The sequence below is a fragment of the Podarcis melisellensis genome, assembly GCF_964234715.1.
Source record: "Podarcis melisellensis genome assembly, chromosome: 9".
Lineage (NCBI taxonomy): Eukaryota > Metazoa > Chordata > Lepidosauria > Squamata > Lacertidae > Podarcis > Podarcis melisellensis.
In genome coordinates, this window is record NC_138541.1 from 53,511,735 (window position 1) to 53,523,495 (window position 11,761).

General features: G+C 43.7%; 1 pseudogene across 1 annotated transcript; it reads left to right on the forward strand.

Annotated features, from left to right (window-relative positions):
• The first annotated feature begins 216 nt into the window (after positions 1-216).
• On the forward strand, positions 217-732 carry LOC309377272 (ferritin heavy chain A pseudogene; annotated as a pseudogene). Its single transcript has one exon. The product of its transcript is annotated as a ferritin heavy chain A pseudogene (transcript).
• The last annotated feature ends 11,029 nt before the right edge of the window (positions 733-11,761 follow it).

An 11,761-nucleotide genomic window follows, 5' to 3' on the forward strand; every position in this document is an offset into this window, starting at 1 on the left:
TAGCTTTCACTCAGGTCCACATATGCAAATAAGGAATTGAAAGTGACACTCAGTTATTGGAGAGTTACAGAAAGTTGTTACTGTTGCATTGTAGTGGAGCTCTATAAGCAGGCTGGCTGAACCCTTCAGTTCAGTTCAGTTCTGGCCTGTGAATAAACAAGAGCTGTTTGAAGAACAGTGTCGTCTGATATGTTCACCCACAACTTAACAACAGAGATGGCTTCTCAGGTGTGCCAGAACTTTTGTGCTGACTGTGAATCTACCTTGAACCAGCTAGTGAATTTGCAGCTGTATGCTAGCTATTTCTATCTGTCCATGTCCTACCACTTTGACCGTGATTATGTTGCCTTGGGTCACGTGGCCAAGTTCCTGAAGGAACAGTCCCAAGAAAAGTGGGAGCATGCAGATAAGTTCCTGAAATATCAGAACAAGAGAGGAGAGTGCATCTTGCTGAAGGACCTCAAGAAGTCAGAGAAGGATGAGTGGGGCAACAGCTTGGATGCCCTGCAGGTGGAGATAAAGGTGAGCCAGGCCTTGCTGGATCTGCACAAGGTCACAACAGAGAAGGGAGACCCTCATCTGTGTGACTTCCTGGAGTCTGAGTACCTGGAGGAAAAGGTGAAGGTCATCAAGCTGGGAGACCACCTCACAAACCTGAGACGCCTGGGACTGCCGCAGAACGGCATTGGGGAGTACCTGTTTGACAAGCTCACTTTGAAGAAGAGCAGCTGAATGCTCTCATCACTTTAGAAAAAGAGGGAAATTTGTAGTCAAGTTTGTGAAGTGTATGTTCAAGAATAAGAAAGAAAGAAAGAAAGAAAGAAAGAAAGAAAGAAAGAAAGAAAGAAAGAAAGAAAGAAAGAAAGAAAGAAAGAAAGAACCTGGGTAAAGAGGCCTTTAAATTGTTTGAGTTGATATTTGCTTCTTGCCTTTCCAACAATAATGTCGACCGCAAAGCGGCTCACAATAACACCATTAAAAATTAACAAATATTACAGTCACTATAATCATATAAAAAACACAGCAGCAGAGAAATAAGGCAGAAAACAAACAAATTCAGCCAGCAATATACAATTCAATGCAAACTCATAGTAATTCAGAATATTAGAAATGGCTGCCAATCGTCTCCAATCTCCATCCAGGCAAGCAAAAGTCAATATTAACAGAGTCTAAGACACATCCCAGCCAGGCCAAAGCACTCAAGACAGGTACAAAACATGGCTGGTGAGCGGTGTGGCCTGGAAAAATGGTGCAATTAGGGTTGCCACCTGTCCTGTATAATACAGGATTGTCCTGTATTTCAATGTAAATCGCTATGCCCTGTACTGATACAGTTTTGTCCTGTATTTCAGGTCTTCTCTCTCTCTCTCTCTCTCTCTCTCTCTCTCTCTCTCTCTCTCTCTCTCTCTCTCTCCTGTCCCCCTCCCCCGCCAAGTTGGGGGATCCTCTCCAAATGCATGTGTTTGAAAGGGTGTGCGAAAGGTCATGTATTTAAGTTCTGGACGCCAAGCACAAGAGAGATCCACAAATTAATGTAAATCAGTCAGATGGGTGGGGTACAAATAATAAAACTATTATTAGTTGTAGGTGTGTGTGTGTGTTTGTGTCTGTGGCAAATTCCAGAGGGGCCATCCTGTTAGGCTGCCATGGGTTGTAATGGATTGCTTTGAAGTCACTTTGGCACCAGGGGGGGGGTGGATCTCCCACCAACTGCCCCGCCCCGCCCTGTCCAGTATTTTGCCAGAACAAATGTGGCAACTGTTAAGTTGTGGGTGAACATATCAGACGACACAGCGATTCTTCAAACAGCTCTTGTTTATTCACAGGCCAGAACAGAACTGAACCGAAGGATTCAGCCAGCCTGCTTATAAGGAGCTCCACTAGAACGCAACAGTAACCGTTTTCTGTAACTATCCAATCACCAAACGTCACTTTCAATCCCTTATTTGCATATGTGGTCCTGAGTGAAAAACTATCTACAGTATCCCCTGCTGGCCCAGGATGAGAACTTCAGTACATAATAGCAACACTAGGTCCAGCAGGGGAGGGGGCACCTTGGGAGAAGCCTAAGAGAGGCTCTGAGGGATACATTTGGCCTCTGGGTCTATGGTTCCCCACCCCTCCTCCAGATGCTTTCAGTCCAGGCGCTGCAAGCTAACAGCAGATTGACACAGCTTCAGTTCACTATTAACTCATAATAAAGTTTCCAGTTGTATTTAAACTGATTTTACAAAGGCAACGGCAAAAAACCCCTTTAGCTAAATAATTATGTGTCATACTTCTTAATTACTTTTTTTTTATTAAAAAAAATATGTCATGGGGTTGGTGTTTGTTGGGTGTTTTTAAACCACAGGCAGATCAGAACCTTTCAGTGTAAGTTACCATGGTAAACCACTTGCTGTTATACTACTGAACTAGATAATGAATTAACCACAGCACCATCCGTATCTCTTCAACTAAGAACAGACATTGTCTGCATTATATCGTTTACTGGCTGGCCACGTAATACAACTGTGATCGGCAAGAAAATACGTTATCTTGCGCTGATAGGACATTAATATCTATTTTTATGCCGTTTCTTCGACAGAGGCCCCCTTTCTTAACGATAAGAAATAATTATCTCCCTTGAAAGTAAGTCTTTGTGTTCATGTGGAGCACATACATGTGGTTTTTCAAACAGAGTTGTCCCATATTGAATGGTGCTTGGTGCCCCAATGAGGCCAGGGAGAGGGATCTATGGTTCGGTCACAAGGGGGCACTCGACGTTAGTTGTATCTGGGAGCAGTCTGGAGTTTCATATACCGTATTTTTCGCCCTATAGGACGCACTTTTTCCCCTCCAAAAATGAAGGGGAAATGTGTGTGCGTCCTATGGAGCGAATGCAGGCTTTCGCTGAAGCCTGGAGAGCGAGAGGCGTCGGTGTGCACCAACCTCTCTCGCTCTCCACACTTCAGGAAGCTATCCGCAAGCCTTCCGAGCCCGGTGGGAGTTCCCGCGGGCTCGCAAGGCTTGCGGTCAGCAGCCTGCAGCCCGAAGCACGGGGTGCCCTCCGGAGGACGCCCCGTGCTTCGGGAAGGTGTCCTCAAGTCTCCCGCACAAGGCTTGGGGCGGCACCCTGCAGCCCAAAGCATGGGGTGCCCTCCGGAGGACGCCCCGTGCTTCGGGAAGGTGTCCGCAAGCCTCCCGCGCCTGGCAGGAGGTCCCGCGGGCTCGCAAGGCTTGCAGGCAGCAGCCTGTTATGGGGGCTGGGGTCGGGGGAAGCTCGGGGGCTGGGGTTGGGGGAAAATAATTTTTTTTTCTTTAACTAGGTGCATCCTATGGGGTGGTGTGTCCTATCGGGTGAAAAATACGGTGTGTGTGTGTATATATATATATATATATATATATATATATATATATATATATATAAATTTCCAACGTATCATTTCCAACAATCATTTAGCATACATTCTTATCTTATACAATATTTTAGACTTCCGTCAACCACCTCTGAAGGTTTTCCATTCTTTATCACTTAATCTGCATTTCTGAATTTCTCTATTACTTTTAATTGTCCTTAACTAATAATTCTCTTCATAGTCTTCCTTGCAATATTTTGCATAGTCCTCCCTCCTTACAAAACTTCTTGCAGTAATCTGTTTATTACGATTGTTTTTCATGTAGTTCAAATATTTACTCCAGTACTCTAAGAATCTCTGGTCCCGCAGGTTTCGATTCCTTCCTGTCAGTTTGTCTAATTCTGCATAGACCATTAATTTCGTTTGCCACTCTTCTTTCATCGGCAGTCTGGAGTTTCCTGTATATGTTTAAGAAAGAATCAATAAAGTTATTGCCTCAAATCCTTACAGGGTGTGTGTGTGTGTGTGTGTGTGTGTGTGTGTGTGTGTGTGTGTTGCGTGGCTCTTGCCTGCCATTTCTGCTCTGGTGTGAGGCAGGTTCCCAGACAATGTCTGTGTACACATCGTACATTTCAAGCACATCCCTCAAAGAACCCCAAGAACTGTAGTTTACCCCTCACAGAGCTATAATTCCCAGCACCCTTAACAAAGGAAAAGGTGATAAAGCTCCACTACCTGCAGCCGTTAACTGTTCATCAGCTGCTATAGCCTATGTCTTACTCCTCCTCCTCTGTCCAGCAAGGTTTGGGCAGCAACAGCAGCAGCTTCAAGGCGATTCAAGGCAGTGGCAGGACCCTGGTCTCTTGGAGGAAGGTTCAATTTTGTCTCTTTGGAACCCAGTTTTCATCATGACTGTAATAGTGGTTGTTCTTGTCCTGTCTTGTCAGTTTACAGAAATCAGCTGGGAGAGGATGTCTTCTCTCCCTTCCCCTCCATGAAGAAAAAGAAGAAGAAGAAGAAGAAGGGGGGAGGAGGAGGAGTTTGGATTTGATATCCTGCTTTATCACTACCCTACACGGGTGGCGCTGTGGGTTAAAACCTCAGAGCCTAGGGCGGCAGTTCAAATCCCCACGACGGGGTGAGCTCCCATTGCTCGGTCCCTGCTCCTGCCAACCTAGCAGTTCAAAAGCACGTCAAAGTGCAAGTAAATCAATAGGTACTGCTCCGACGGGAAGGTAAATGGTTTTCTGGTTCACTGCTCTGGTTCGCCAGAAGCGGCTTAGTCATGCTGGCCATATGACCCAGAAACTGTACGCCGGCTCCCATGGCCAATAAACCAAGATCAGCACCGAAACCTGAGTTGGCCACAACTGGACCTAATGGTCAGGGGTCCCTTTACCTTTACTTTTACCTTTAAGGAGTCTCAAAGCAGCTAACAATCTCCTTTCCCTCCCTCACAACAAACACTCTGTGAAGTGAGTGAGGCTGAGACACTTCAGAGAAATGTGACTAGCCCACATGTGGAAGAGCAGGGACGCGAACCCGGTTCACCAGTAAACTGCTTTTAAGCACTACACCACACTGGCTCTCTCATGGAAACAACTCTGATTTCCTGCTAAAACCTGCAGGGCATGTACAGGCAGAGGAGCAGAGGGCAACTGAAAAGTTGGCAACACTTTTAACATGCATGAGGGTCTCCTTCTGTAGAAAAAGTTCAGGAGGCTCAGAGGGATGGTCTCATCTGACTATCAACATGCAAATTCGAGCAACTACTCCTCCACTTGCATTTGCGCATAGGAATAAATATATGCGAATCTTTTGCATACCCTCTTCTTTAATAACATGCAAGTGACCACTCTAACCCTATGCTTACTTTGCTTCCAAGGAAAATGAGAGAGAGAGAGAGATGGATTGATATATCCCCTGCATTCCCTAAGAGAGGATTGAGAGCTTTCCAATCCTCAGCAGACACTGGGGCTGAGCCACTGTTGCAAAGTGAGTAGTGTGGGTATGTGAAGTGGCAGGCATTAAAAAGGAAAAAAAGAAATTGTATCCCAGTCAACTCTTTATTGTTGAATGTGCTATTGTTATGCTGCTCATCATGAGATATAACACAAGATTGGGAGACAGAACGTTAACATGCCTTTGGCAACAAAATACAGTACCTGGGTTCAGACCTGGCCTATATAATTACAATAAAGCAAGGCTAGACGTTTGCATGGAGACCTCACTGTTATCTAGTGGTAGTTCTAGGCTAAACTATTTCACAACAAAGTAAACAAGTGTTTTGCAGAGTTGTAAGGTAAAAAGGTAAAGGACCCCTGGACGGTTAAGTCTAGGCAAAGGCGACTATGGGGTTGCGGAACTCATCTCACTTTCAGGCTGAGGGAGCAGGCGTTTGTCCACAGACAGCTTCCTGGGTCATTTGGCCAGCATGACTAAACCGCTTCTGGCGCAACGGGACACCGTGACGGAAACCAGAGTGCACAGAAACGCCATTTACCTTCCTGCCACAGCGGTACCTATTTATCTATTTGCACTGGCGTGCTTTCAAACTGCTAGCTTGGCAGGAGTTGGGACCAAGCAACGGGAGCTCACCCCATCACAGGGATTTGAACCGCTGACCCTCTGATAGGCAAACCCAAGAGGCTCAGTGGTTTAGGGCACAGTGCCACCCACTGAGTTGTATGCTAAAAGAAAAAATGGAAAGCCAGGGAACCTTCTCTCCAGTTTAACTTCTGGGCCATCTTAATGCACCCTAGTTTAGAAATAGTGGGGTGGACTTGAAAGAGGATTTACTGAGTATCCAAGCTCACGGAATTTGGCTGCAGACTTACTCTAGTCATGTTAAAAGTGTTCAAATGGGTAGCATGGTCTTTTTTTTTTTTTGTAGGACATCCCAAAGGTATGTTGAGGGACACAGGGCCTTCACTTGGTACCAAGCAATCTTGATTGTGTGTGTGATTTTTCATCTTATGATTTTCCATCCTAATACTCTAATCCCATTCTAAAGTTAAATAATTAGCGGTTTCCCCCCTCATGTTTAGTGTTTTTGAATCCGCTTCCTTTTATCCTTATAAAATGGTTGATGCCTCTGACTCCGGCATTGGAGACATAAAACGCGAAAGAGCATTTGAAAGACTCGGTGGGCATCAATGCTTCACTTTAATCCTCCCAGGCCCTTTGGCAACCAATAATGTCACAAGGGCAAGTGGACAATGAATGCTTTTAAACTTCCTCGTTTCCTCCATCTGTTTAAGCGAAGTGAGAACCTGCAAGGCTGCCCATAAATATAAGTCAGACTCACGCAAGGGGAAAAAATAAAGGAAGTTTGTAAGCAAACTCTGTCTGTAACCACAGCAGATGCTCTTAAAATACTTTAGGTTGTATCAAAGGTGCACATAGGTTCTGCAGAAATCAACCAGAACAGTTGGCCATGGTTAGCACTGTAGCCTTTGCCTGGATCCAGCCCATTACTTTTAAAAACAGTGTTTCCTTTGAACTGGCCTTTGATCATAGAATCATAGAACTGTAGAATTCTACAGTTCTAGTCCAACCCCCTTCAATGCAGGAATATTGCCACAGCCAGCCTTCTGGTTCACAGCCAGACACACTGACAAATTTGTTGACATGAATCTTGCCCCCACCCTGTCCTGACATCTCTTCCCCTTCCCCGCAGCAGAAACTAGGAATGTTACCTTTGTTAAGCAGTGAAGCGCAGCACTATAAATATTTGGAAAGTAATGCCGAAAAGGTGCTGGATATTGGAAATTGCTGTTAGTGGGTTCAAATGCAAAAAGGTAATATTTGGGCATTTAGAAAATCTACAGGTGTGAGAGCCAACAAAACACTGCAGTGTAGATTGCTGTTCAAGATTCTAGCCGTCTCCTTTCATTCATTCTCCCAACTCTATGCTCCATGCTCATTTCCCTATATTTCTTTGTACTTTTGCAAAACTTGGAGCCTGTTAATACCTGCTGTTTGTGAGTTGTGTCGTTTTGGTTATCTAAGCAACAACACTCAGGACCTGAGCATCAGAAACCCATCTTACCAGAATAAGGCAAGGGAACCCCATTTTCTGAAACCCAGAAATTCACCCCAAATAGCCAAATAAATGGTTTTATTTAGTTCCAAAGGTAATAAAGATGTTGATGGAGGGGAGAAGACCTGAGTAGCCATGTGGGTGAGTTAGGGTCAGCCATCATCCCCGAGATGTGACAGCCTGGACTCAGGATCCCCCTTCTGACTGGCAGATTGGGCAATATCATACATTAGAAAGGGCCAGACAGAAGCCCATCATACTCACAAGATAGTGTATGCAATTCACCAGGCACAGCAAGAAGAGATAGTGCCAACTGATTCAAGATAATAAAGGGGAATGTAAATACTTTCTTTAAAAGGTGAAAAACAGATGTATAATCGCTGCCTTTAGGTATGTCTGGGACTCACATTTATGCTTGTCACTACACCTCTTTCCAGACATATTTTCTAACATGTTGATGATGCTTTTTAAAATGCATTATGAGAAACTTTAATGTAAAGGTAAAGGGACCCCTGACCGTTAGGTCCAGTCGTGGCCGACTCTGGGGTTGCGGTCCTCATCTCGCTTTATTGGCCAAGGGAGCCGGCTTACAGCTTCTGGGTCATGTGGCCAACATGACTAAGCCGCTTCTGGCAAACCAGAGCAGCGAACCAGAAATACCATTTACCTTCCCGCCAGAGTGGTACCTATTTATCTACTTGCACTTTGACGTGCTTTTGAACTGCTAGGTTGGCAGGAGCTGGGACTGAGCAACGGGAGCTCACCCCATCGCGGCGCCACCTTTTAGGAACTTTAAAAAGTAGATGTTCTGGGTGCTTCTTCTTTGCTTTGCTTGGGAGTAGAAACTTTGTTGCAGCAAATAAAATGATCGGGCTTATTAGCCACTGTTTTGCTTCTTTAACTTGGCTCTCTCTCTTGAACCTGACTGGTTTTGAAGCCGCAGATCCTGACAAAGTTGGGAAACCTTTCAAGTAGGGTACCCCAAGTTTTGATACTTCCTTAACAGCATCATCCTTCAGTCCAAAGTTTTTGTACCTTGTACTAACAGAGGAGGTAGGACAGATAGGATACCTGAGGCACACACAGCTCCTGTGGCACGAATTACTCCTTGTTCTACTGCATCTTAAGCTACTTCATAGTAGTGCGCTGCTAAACCAGTTTACCGACCTACATAAAGATCAGTTTCCTGTACCTGGTGTCTCTCTGCATTCACACTGTTATAGGATATACAGTCCTTGTTGTGCAGAGCAAAGGGGCGAACTCCTCTCCACATTTTGCAAAGCGAGGTAGGTGAAGGTGCTTGCTTAACAAGCTGTTCGGTCTCTTGTGCCAAAAATGCAAGTCACCCCCAGCTTCCATCTGGGTGTGTGCATGTGGCAAAGAACGTGAGGTTAAGGGAGAAAGACAGAGACATCTAGCAGGAGCTTTTATAGTTGGCTAGCAAGAGGTGCAGTGCTGTGATAATAAAATAAGAATAATACATAATACATAATATATTATTATTATTATTATTATTATTATTATTATTATTATTATATTAATATAATATATTAAGGATGGAATAACAAATAAAGTGAATAACACAACAATAACAAAAATAATAGTAGGTAAAGAAGATCACACAGGGGTAGAGGGAAGTACTGGGCTGTGGGGGAGGGAGGTGAAGGGATTAATTGAAATTGTTAAAGATTGGTATAGCATTTAAGAGATTTAAATTTTTATAAAGTTTCTATAAGGAAAGCAGGAAGCAGCAAGAAATATCAAGTAAAGGTATTGGAGGGGAGATCAGTGTAAATGAAAACATGGTTTTGTTACATATGATTTTATTTTGGAATTGTCTGTTTATTTTGGAGTTGTTTGTTGTAAAGAATGTATATTACGTGAATAAAATAATAAAGGATTTGAAAAAAGGGCTACCACAAAAAAAGAGAGAATAAGACCTCCAAGCAGTAGCAGCTGGTACATGCATGGGGCTGCACCACTCTAGCCTTCCAAACACCATTTAGCAAGAGGGGAGGGGGGCAAGGCAGTGGGGCTCAGCATGGTGTGGGGGCAGCATGGTCACAGCAGCAGGATCACTGGGTTGTCTCTGCCACAATGCCCCCGTTGCAGTCTTCCTCCACTGCCTTGCCTCTCAGTAAGCAGCAGCACCATGACAAAGCAACATAGCCCCACTGTCTGCTATAGCCGCCAAGTGACATGTGACACATAGCTTCTGGTCAAAGGGCCTTCTTGGTGGTGGCACCCTAAGTTATGGAAATCCATCTCCAGAGAGGTTCTCCTGGCACCTTGGTAGTCTTTCCAGTGCCACATGGAGACCTGCGAACATTTCAATCCACAGATGGCTTGCTCTTTGGCACAGAAAATTTTATCCTGAATCTGTCTGCTGGACTTTGAATGCTGTTTGTATTATTCTGTGATTTATTTATTTATTTTAAATGGTATTTTGAAATGGTATTCCTATTGCTCACAAGCGGTCGGGGAAAAATTCAGCAGCATGTACATGCTGAAAATAAATCTATAAAATAAAGGCCAGCACTACCTCTCCAAGTTCCTTCCTGCAAACCTTTATATTTGTAATTAGCCATATATTACAGAACATACACTTTCTAAAGGGGTCTCCTCGCAAGGACATGGATCCTTTTCATGACTGCCTTTGAAAACTTCTTACAACCCAGAAAAATGGAGGGTAGGAGGCAACATCGTGTAAGACCAGAAACTGTAAACATTTGGCTTATTTTCCCTATTTATTTCACTGATGAATTGACCTTCTTCACTTGGAAGAGACCAATATTGTCTGGATAAGAGATTATCAAGTTTTCCAGCTATTTTATCCCAGCCATGGGTGACTCTGCTGAATTTTAATCAATAGACACAAAAAGAAAAGTAATTTGTCAAGATGTAAGGCCAAGACATAGGCTTGGGTCGTAAGAACAGTTAACTCAAGGAAGTACTCTCATCCCTGCAACTGCCCTGAAAAAGGTATTTATCTTAGTATCCAAGACATAGTACTGTACAGTGGTACCTCGGGTTACATACGCTTCAGGTTACATACGCTTCAGGTTACAGACTCCGCTAACCCAGAAATAGTGCTTCAGGTTAAGAACTTTGCTTCAGGATGAGAACAGAAATTGTACTCCGGCGGCGCGGCAGCAGCAGGAGGCCCCATTAGCTAAAGTGGTCCTTCAGGTTAAGAACAGTTTCAGGTTAAGTACAGACCTCTGGAACGAATTAAGTACTTAATCCGAGGTACGACTGTACACATTTCCACATATTACTCTATGGATTTTCTACACACTTCCCCAGTTCATAAAGACTAAGAGGCCAGTTGTGTGTCAAATGTATCTATGACCCTCCAAAACCAGTGTCTGAAGAACAGTGGGCCCCCCTAACCTAGACAGCAGCACTCATCTGCAGCATGTCCTGCCATTAATTGAAAACACAATGTTCTCTCAGCTGTGCCGATGTTTATTGTGAAGTGCTGTATAGCACAGCAGTTAAGCTAAACCCGCCCGTTCTGTAATTTTTAATATGCCTCTGTAATTAATAACTGCCAGCCTCTTATCTTGTGTTGCAGTTGAGAAATATTTTGATTATAACTAACAGCAAACTGAAAAATTGGTTGTTTTGCTTGTATGCTGCTACAATACCTGTGACGGCAAAATATACAACCAGGAGACTAAGGGCCTGTCTAAAAATATATATGCTGTTGGAGCATCCTACAGTTTAAACAAGCTAGCCAGTGAAAAATAGAAAGTAGTTTGGGAATCCGTTAATTTCAAGGAATAAGAAAAACAACAACAACAAATAAATAAATAAATAAATAATTTTTTATTTGTACTCTGCCCTCCCCAGCCGAAGCTGGCATCAAGGCGGCCAACATCATAAAACTAACACAGTATACAAAGAGTAATAGTAGTATTTTTTAGAATTATACTAATACTGCTTACTTGACTATTGTTATGGAAAAGACCTACCAAATGCTGCTTTAGCCGCAGGTTATTTCCAGTCTACACTCTTCAAGAACACAGCCTCCCCCACTTTATGCTTCTTGTGTTTTGCATTTCTCATTTGTTCTTCTCAGTTGTGAGTGTTAAGCCGGTTCCTCTGCTAATTTTCTCCACGGGGCTGGATTTGTGAATTAATGGATTAAATTGTAGCATACCCTCCAAGTGTCCCTATTTTCCAAGGCCCTCCTTAATTGAGAAAAGCCATCCCGGTTTCTGATTTGATCCTGGAATGTCTGCTTTAGGATATCCCTATTTTCATTGGAGAAATGTTGGAGGGTATGGAATTATCCATCCTCCAAGCTGTCTAAAGGCTATCCTGTATAGGGCAGTTTTTTAAAAAAATTCATATATGCTGCAAGCTGCCCAGAGTG